The following is a 9,774-nucleotide window of genomic DNA, read 5'->3' as shown; positions in this document are numbered from 1 at the left end:
TTTTTTTCCTTCCAACATGTCCGAAAAGGAGTAGACGCAAATCTTATTGAATCCTACCCCTTTTACTTGTACCATAACTTTTCAATTGAAGCTTTTAAATCAAACACATTACTAAATCAGGCTACCTATACCTCAGGAATATTGCCCGTCTCCGACCCATCCTCCCCCTCTCTACTGCTGCAACACTTATTCATGCATTCATCACCTCCAGACGGGATTACTGCAACAGCATCCTTTAGGGTTCATCTTCCAAAGTCCTCCTTAAACTTCAACTCATCCCAAAAATTTGAAATCTTTCTCCTGTTCCATAAAGCCCTCCACAGCTTGGCCCCCTCCCAGCAGGCACAAGACATGAAAACAATGTTGAGAACTTGTTGAATTAGGTCCAGCAACTTGAACCCGTTGAGACAACATGCTTTTTGACGACATTTAATCAATTTTGGGTTCAGACGTTGATTTGACCATTCAAATTCGGTCAGTTCCCAACCAACAACGTGGATCCAACGTTGGACATCAATGTTGTCTCAATTTACAAATACAATGATTTTGCAATGTTGTTTTAAAGTCAGTTTTAAAAGACACCCTCTGGGCCTTTCCCCACTTTTTCATTCGCTCATATCATAACCCCATAATGTTCAAAAGTCTGTTAAAAACCCACCTCTTCAAAACTGCTTTTCATACTGGACAAACCATCTCATAACATAATATTCTCTTTCATTGTGCTCATGTATGTTGATTGAATGGTTGTTTTATTATTATACTGTAAGTGCTTTTATAGTTATGATCATGTTTGTTTTTATAATGTGTGTCTGCGAGTACTTCTTAAAAGTGCTATATAAATAAAATGAAATATTATTATTCTCATTATTGTATAATAAGAATTTATTTGACTAAGGCTTGAACTCAAAATCAAATCCCATGTAAATCTTTAGGATTTGATAACATCTCCTGGTTACAAATTAACAGACACATCATGTCTGACAGCTTGCTTTAGATATATTCGGCGGGAGGAGAGATGAAAAAACTCAAGAAAACCTGTCAGCTAACAGGTTAGGTTCACTACGGTAACTGATCTCCTTCTGAAACAGAAAACTCTGAATTCCCCTTTTTTCCCCCCCATTTACCATGAATCGATTTACGTGGAACCCGACTTAAACAAGTTGAAAAACTTATTCGGGTGTTACCATTTAGTGGTCAATTGTACGAAATATGTACTGTACTGTGCAATCTACTAATAAAAGTTTCAATCAATCAATCAATAAAACCCTCATGCCGAAGTTAGCATAATCAGTGTTTTCATTTAACCTGTTTTTAGGGGACATCCCAGCAGGCACAAGACATTGATACTACGTCGAATGTACATACTGTACATGTCCTTTAAAACTGACTTTAAAACAACGTTGCAAAATAATTGTATTTGTAAAAATTGAGACAACACTGATGTCCACGTTGTTGGTTGGGAAATGACCAAAGTTCAATGGTCAAATCAATGTTACAACCCAACATTGAATAAATGTTGTCAAAAAGTGTTTTTTTTTCCAACGTTGTATTTGTGTTGTAGGATATTGGTTGATGAAATGACCAAAATTCAATGGTCAAATCAACGTCAGAACCCAACATTGATTAAACATTGTCAAAAAGCATGTTGTTTCAATGTTATGTTTGATTTGCTCAACGTCAGGACCTAATTCAACATGTTCTCAACATTGTTTTAATGTCTTGTGCAAGTCTTTAAACACATGACTTGTCTCAGGTGGCCACATGGTGGCAGTGTTTACTTTCCCTTCTTCCCCTTCCTTTAGCAACCAAATGGCCTGTAATGCTTTGATTGGTTAAAAGGAAGCGCATTCAAATGCGACACAAAGACAAGCTTGTGACTACAGGTGAGCATAGGTGGCAAGTATGGACTATCTGTTTTAATTCATTCAAAATAATTCCTTGTCATTACAATATAGCAGTTGATCTGCCGTCTTCGTTCTCGTTTGTTGTCCTGTTGGTTGGCTTGTCAGGTGTCTGCCATGCCGTGCTTCGCGCCCAGTGTTGTTGTCTAGGTGCGGGCTTGTCGGCGGTTGTCGTTAGAGGGGGGGGGGGGGCACGTGGCTGGACCCGTGGGGAGGAGGGTAGGTGAAAGATCGGCTGGTTCTCGGTGGACGGTGGGTTCCGGGGCTGTATCGCTGTCCCGCTGGCCTGTGTATGGATTTGTTGGTTTTTATATACTCTACGTCCATTGCACTGGTCTCCCTGGGGGTGGGGGGGTTCTCACTGTCATCCCATTGGGTTGAGTTTTTCCTTGCCCTGATGTGGGATCTGAAACGAGGATGTCGCTGTGGCTTGTGCAGCCCTTTGAAACACTTGTGATTTAGGGCTATATAAATAAACATTGATTGATTGATTGATATGTGTGTGTGTGTATGTATGTAATTATAGGTATATTGTACATACAAATTCACATACATGCTCACATACACACAATTATTCATACGTATACACACACATACATATATTCATTCATTAATATACAATCGTGTTTCATGAAACATATTAACGATGTTCCCCTAGAGCAGTGGTGTCAAACTCATTTTCATTGAGGGCCACATCGCAGTAATGGCGGCTTTCAGAGGGCCGCTTTTTAAAAATGTATTAATATTATGCATGCGGGTAATAACCTTTGATTAATCATGATTAATCGAAATGCATATGCATTTGATTATTAGATTTTTTTTAATGTACAACTTGCTTTAAAATCATAAATAAAGGTGACAAGCAGATATTTAACTATTTGTTTTTATCTCACAAAAATAGTTTTGCAATACAGTATATTAAATTAGTTAAAGTTAAAGTACCAATAATTGTCACACACACACTAGGTGTGGCGAAATTATTCTCTGCATTTGACCCATCACCCTTGATCACCCCCTGGGAGGTGAGGGGAGCAGTGGGCAGCAAAGGTGGCCGCTCCCGGGAATAATTTTTGGTGATAAACCCCCAATTCCAACCCTTGATGCTGAGTGCCAAGCAGGGAGGTAATTGGTCCCATTTTTATAGTCTTTGGTATGGCTCGGCCAGGGTTTGAACACACAACCTACCGATCTATGATAATATAATTGGCATGATCAGATTATATTAAAGGTTAAAATATGCATTTTTTTTCTGTCAAAATTGTAAGAACTGTGGTGGATTGTCCGAAGCTTAAACAGCAACAAAAGTGAGTTTAGTACAAAAAGTTTATTTACTCATAGTCAAATGTGCAAAGTTGGATTGAGCTGCCCATGCAGACAAACAAACGTCCTCCGGAGGACACAAGAATCAAGCAATCTCTTTCAGCCCTCGTCACTTGGCCATTTTATCTGTCTCCCCATGCCTCAAGGTCCCGTTGTTTTCGACATGTTTGTTTTGCAACATCCTTGAATCCCTTAGTCATGCTTAGACAATCAAAACATTTTGTAGAATGGTCGGCCCGACTCCATATTGAACTTTGGCCTACATCTAGTCCTTCAATGGTTTAGAATAGAAGATAAATGAAATGAGCAGACATTCTTAACAGACACGAAATATAGCTCAAAAGGTCAGAAATTCTACTACAAACGAATGCATTTATTAAAAAAATAAATAAAGTGATTTTATTGAAAACCATTTTTTCCAGGCTTTCGCGGGCCACATAAAATGATGTAGCGGGCCAGAACTGGCCCCAGGGCCTTGAGTTTGACACCTGTGCCCTAGAGCAGTGCTTCTCAACTATTTTCTGTTACGCCCTCCCTAGGAAGAAGTACATTTTGCGCAACCCCCACCCCCCACCCCCCCTCCCTTTCTCTATTGTGACTATAAACTGTGCAATTTGTTTATAAAATTGTTCTAACTATACCTCTGCACAACATTGTAAGTTTATTGACATTAAAGGAAACAACATTTCTTCATCTCCCACCGTGGTTACAGTGAAGCCAATGCTACATACGCTTCATCATATTCTGTTATGGCAAAAAAAAGCATGTTCCCCGGATCATTTACTGCTCTAACTGCTTCTTTGCTATCACTTTTCTTATCATATTTGTACATATCGTATTTCATGATGCTGTTCTGTTGTTGTTCTTGTTGTTATTGTTGTCTCTCCGTCTTATCCCTCTCTGTCTTCCTTTTCTTCTCTTTTTATCCCATCCTGCTCCAGTCCGGCTGCGCCAAACATTATTATAAATCCATTTAATAACGTCAAATACAAATAAGGCAACAAGAGAAGTATACCACACTTCTCTTTTCTCAAGTAAAACTGTAGAGCAAATATATGCATCTACATCAGCAATATGATTTGCCTGAGTAGCTGGACAGGACAAAAAAAAAAAAAAAAATTTCAAAATAGAACACATCTATCTCTGCACACACAAAATCTAGCAAAATACTGGAAAAGTATTCTCTCAAAGAATAACACTTGTTTTTACTTCACAAGGTGCATACAGTCAAAGTACTCTAGGGTTTAAAATACTGGCTATTGTTGACATTACAAAAACTGCAGAGACTTTTATGTTTCAGTATTACAGGTATTTGCAAGCAAAACATACAATCCCGGCTACTTAAAGGCCTACTGAAATGAGATTTTCTTATTTAAACGGGGATAGCAGGTCCATTCTATGTGTCATACTTGATCATTTCGTGATATTGCCATATTTTTGCTGAAAGGATTTAGTAGAGAACATCGACGATAAAGTTCGCAACTTTTGGTCGCTGCTAAAAAAGCCTTGCCTGTACCGGAAGTAGCGTGACGTCACAGGTTGTGGAGCGCCTCACATCTGCACATTGTTTACAATCATGGCCACCAGCAGCGAGAGCGATTCGGACCGAGAAAGCGACGATTACCCCATTAATTTGAGCGAGGATGAAAGATTTGTGGATGAAGAAAGTGAGAGTGAAGGATTAGAGGTCAGTGGAAGCGATTCAGATAGGAAAGATGCTGTGAGAGGCGGGTGGGACCTGATATTCAGCTGGGAATGACTAAAACAGTAAATAAACACAAGACATATATATACTCTATTAGCCACAACACAACCAGGCTTATATTTAATATGCCACAAATTAATCCCGCATAACAAACACCTCCCTCCTCCCGTCCATATAACCCGCCAATACAAATCAAACACCCGCACAACACACTCAATCCCACAGCCCAAAGTACCGGTTACCTCCGCAAAGTTCATACAGCACATATATTTCCCCAAAGTTACGTACGTGACATGCACATAGCGGCACGCACGTACGGGCAAGCGATCAAATGTTTGGAAGCCGCAGCTACGTACTCACGGTAGCGCATATCCAACTCAAAGTCCTCCTGGTGAGAGTCTCTGTTGTCCCAGTTCTCCACAGGCCAATGGTAAAGCTTGACTGTCATATTTCGGGAATGTAAACAATGAAACACCGACTACGTGTTTGTGTTGCTGCAGCCGGCCGCTAATACACTGCTTCCCACCTACAGCTTTCTTCTTTGCTGTCTTCATTGTTCATTAAACAAATTGCAAAAGATTCACCAACACAGATGTCCAGAATACTGTGGAATTTTGCGATGAAAACAGACAACTTAATAGCTGGCCACAATGCTGTCCCAAAATGTCCTCTACAGTCTTCCCCAGGGCAGCTGTGGCTACAAAAGTAGCTTACCACCACCAGGTGTGAATGAATGATGGGTTTTTAACATGTAAAGCGACTTTGAGTACTTAGAAAAGCGCTATATAAATCCCAGATATTATTATTATTATTATTATTGTTACAATCCATGACGTCACGCGCAAACGTCATTATACCGAGACGTTTTCAGCAGAATATTTCGCGGAATATTTAAAATTGCACTTTACTAATCTAACCCGGCCGTATTGGCATGTGTTGCAATGTTAAGATTTCATCATTGATATATAAACTGTGTGGTCGGTAGTAGAGGGTTTCAGTAGTACTCTACAAACTGACTTTGCGAAGTGTGCATGTTGTTACGTTTCAAACAAAAGTGCCACGTAACTACAATAATGTTAATAATAATAATAATAATAATAATAACGCTTTTATCTAGAACAGGGGTTGGCAACCTTTACCATTCAAATAGACATTTTGACCCGTTTCACAAATTAAAGAAAACAATGGGAGCCACAAAACTCTTGTGAAATTTCAAATGAAATAACACTGCATACAAAGTTTTTTTTTGCTTTGTGCTATGTATAAACCAGGGGTCTCAGACACGCGGCCCGCACCTTAATATGAAAATGTTATGTTAGTGCGGCCCACAAGTTTTATATGAATGGCGCTTGACAGCGTCATACTTGCCAACCCTCCCAATTTTTCCGGAAACTCCCGAATTTCAGGGCAACTATTCTCTCGAATGTCTGCTGGTTTTCACCCAAACAGCAATAATAAGGGCGTGCCGTGGTGGCATTGCCAGCCCAGTCACATGTTGTATGAGACTTCTGCAGACACACATGAGTGACTCAAGTATGACCAAGTATGCCTTGCAGTCATACTTGGTCAACAGCCATACAGGTCACACTCAGGGTATATGCGCCACACCAAACAAGAATGACAAACACATTTCGGGAGAACATTCGCACCGTAACACAACATAAACACAACAGAACAAATACCCAGAATCCCATGCATCCCTAACTCTTCCGGGCTACATTATACACCCCCGCTACCACCAAACCCCGCCCCCCCCACACATCAACACCCCCCCCTCCGTGCGTCGGTTGAGGTGGGCAGGTGGTGGTGTATTTAAGCAGAGGCCGCATACGACATGTGACTGGGCCGGCACGCAGATAGTCTGGTGAAAAAGCGGCAAAACGACAGGTTGTAGAGGACGCTAAAGGCAGTGCCATCACGGCACGCCCTCAATATTGTTGTCTGGGTGAAACTCGGAGAATGTTTGCTCCGGGAGATTTCCGGGAGAGGCACTGAAATCCGGAAGTCTCCCGGAAAAATAGGGAGGGTCGGCAGGTATGCAGCTGAGCCGCATCAGAGTGATCAAAGAGCCGCATGCGGCTCCCTAGCCGCGAGTTTCCGACCCCCTGATCTAGAAGGTAGACTTTTACAAGATCACTTAGAAACTCCTCTCAGTTCCTTCAATATCCTTGTTATCGAGATCATTTTAAAACCCAAATTACAGTAAGAATTTAAATTATTTAATTTGACTTAATATAATAATAATAATAATATTAATAATACTAATTATTATTATCATTATTATTAATGCAATCCACCATTTTTCCACTACATTTCTTGGTAGGAACTGTAGGTCCACATGGAATGTCCACAGTCAAAAACATTCCAGTAAAGAAGCAAATAATTGTTTTTCCTTTTACTGTTTACTACAGGAGGTAGAAATAATGTTTACATTATGATACAACAGAAAATGTTTTACAATATTGCTTACTGTGAACAAAATGAAACACACAACAACATTCTGAACAAAACAACAGCTAAAAACCTAAAAACTGTTACTGTATGGCCTTATTGACATGTCAAGTGGGAATAGAAACAATCCATGTAATAATGCAATACTGTACTTACTTGTTGGTTTGTTGAAAGATGCGTATAATGGAGGCAACCGTTGACCGCCTCAAATTGCGCTGCACTCTTTCACCAGCCTCTCTTCGTGAAAGAGCGTGGTTGATCACATGGTCAATGATTGTGGCACCAATTTGATTACTGACTACTCTTTTTGCAGCCCTTGGAATTCCACCACACCTCTACCTTGCCCTCTCCTTGGGTCTTTTCTTCTCCGTTGTCCCCTTGCTCTTACTCTTCTTCTTCCAGACATTACAGTGTTTGTTTTTTTCTTGTTCCAAAAACATCACTTCTCAAAGTCCTCCTGACCACTTCTATTGAGTCCAAATCAGACTTGAATTAGCTGTGGTTGGCCCTATTTACCCAACATAAATTATCTGTGTCAATGTTTCTATTATTTACTGTAATCTCAGCTGAGATATATTGTTTTTGAACTGATATCATTGCAGAAACAGAGGTTTTTTATACTGTATCTAAGGTTTGGAGTATTTGCTATTGTGGAATGTTGTGTGTTGACATTCGTAAATAATACAAAAACAATCCATCATTTTGTTGTAATATATACAGTAGCTTGTCTGTTAAGAAAATGTGAGACTTGTGGAAATGTGTTCACTGACTGCACATTGTGTGAGAACAACCTGAAATGTGTGGATGGTTTGGCCACAAAAGACCGATGCTGTGCTAATTGTGTTCGGAGTTTTGAAAATGTCACAACTGGTAGAAAAAACACTTGTAGCGACTGAAAACAACTTTAAGTCAGGGCTACTGATGTGTATTTCTGGTCTTGTCATCCTCGTCCGTGACATGGCAGTGCAGCTGGATCAAAAGAGACGCCGGAGATGCTTTACTGAACCAAAAGTTGCTTTATTACAAGCGAGTGTCATTATATAGGACTGCAGTTCCTGGAGGAGGTCAGGTCAAGAAAATGAGGCACTCCTAACTTGGAGGAGTCGAACCATAGTCTTATATTCCTTCTTTCTCTGTCTGGGTGTGTGTTAATACAGGAAAGTACAACCTGACCATGTAAGGACCATGTGTATACCATGAATTGATTAACGTGGACCCCGACTTAAACAAGTTGGAAAACTTATTCGGGTGTTACCATTTAGTGGTCAATTGTACGGAATATGTACTGTACTGTGCAATCTACTAATAAAAGTTTCAATCAATCAATCAAAGTGTGTAAGTGACCGGGAAGACAACAGATGTATACCATAACTTGTAGGTTGACGTTAGATAAACATGGAGTCTCTCCTCCAGGATAGAGGTATAACTTTTGCATTCCGAAGCCTGGTTTTATTGCTTCTTCTTGTGAGAGAGCTAATTCCAGTCCACATGCCAATGTCCAAATAAGGCTCCTTATTTTATTATGGGCTCAACCACTATTTACTTAAACCTGGTGGTTCGCTTTCTCCAAGTTGAATATAAACATTCACCATATGTAGAACATAATATGAGTTAAAGGCCTACTGAAATGAAATGTTCTTATTTAAACGGGGATAGCAGATCCATTCTATGTGTCATACTTGATCATTTTGCGATATTGCCATATTTTTGCTGAAAGGATTTAGTAGAGAAAATCGACGATAAAGTTCGCAACTTTTGGTCGCTGATAAAAAAAGCCTTGCCTGTACCGGAAGTAGCGTGACGTCGCAGGTTGAAAGGCTCCTCACATTTCCCCATTGTTTACACCAGCAGCGAGAGCGATTCGGGCCGAGAAAGCGACGATTACCCCGTTAATTTGAGCGAGGATGAAAGATTAGTGGATGAGGAAAGTGAGAGTGAAGGACTAGAGTGCAGTGCAGGACGTATCTTTTTTCGTTCTGACCGTAACTTAGGTACAAGGGCTCATTGGATTCCACACTTTCTCCTTTTTCTATTGTGGATCACGGATTTGTATTTTAAACCACCTCGGATACTATATCCTCTTGAAAATCAGAGTCGAGAACGCGAAATGGACATTCACAGTGACTTTTATCTCCACGACAATACATCGGCGAAGCACTTTAGCTACGGTGCTAACGTGATAGCATCGTGTAAATGCAGATAGAAACCAAAGAAATAAGCCCCTGACTGGAAGGATAGACAGAAGATCAACAATACTACAAAACACTGGACCTGTAACCACACGGTTAATGCTGTCCAACCTGGCGAAGCCTAGCAATGCTGTTGCTAACGACACCATTGAAGCTAACTTAGCTACAGGACTTCGACAGAGCTATGCTAAAAACATTAGCTATCCAC

Source organism: Entelurus aequoreus, linkage group LG04 (assembly GCF_033978785.1).
Source record: "Entelurus aequoreus isolate RoL-2023_Sb linkage group LG04, RoL_Eaeq_v1.1, whole genome shotgun sequence".
Lineage (NCBI taxonomy): Eukaryota > Metazoa > Chordata > Actinopteri > Syngnathiformes > Syngnathidae > Entelurus > Entelurus aequoreus.
The sequence above is the reverse complement of the archived record's forward strand: the minus strand, read 5'-3'. Positions refer to the sequence as shown.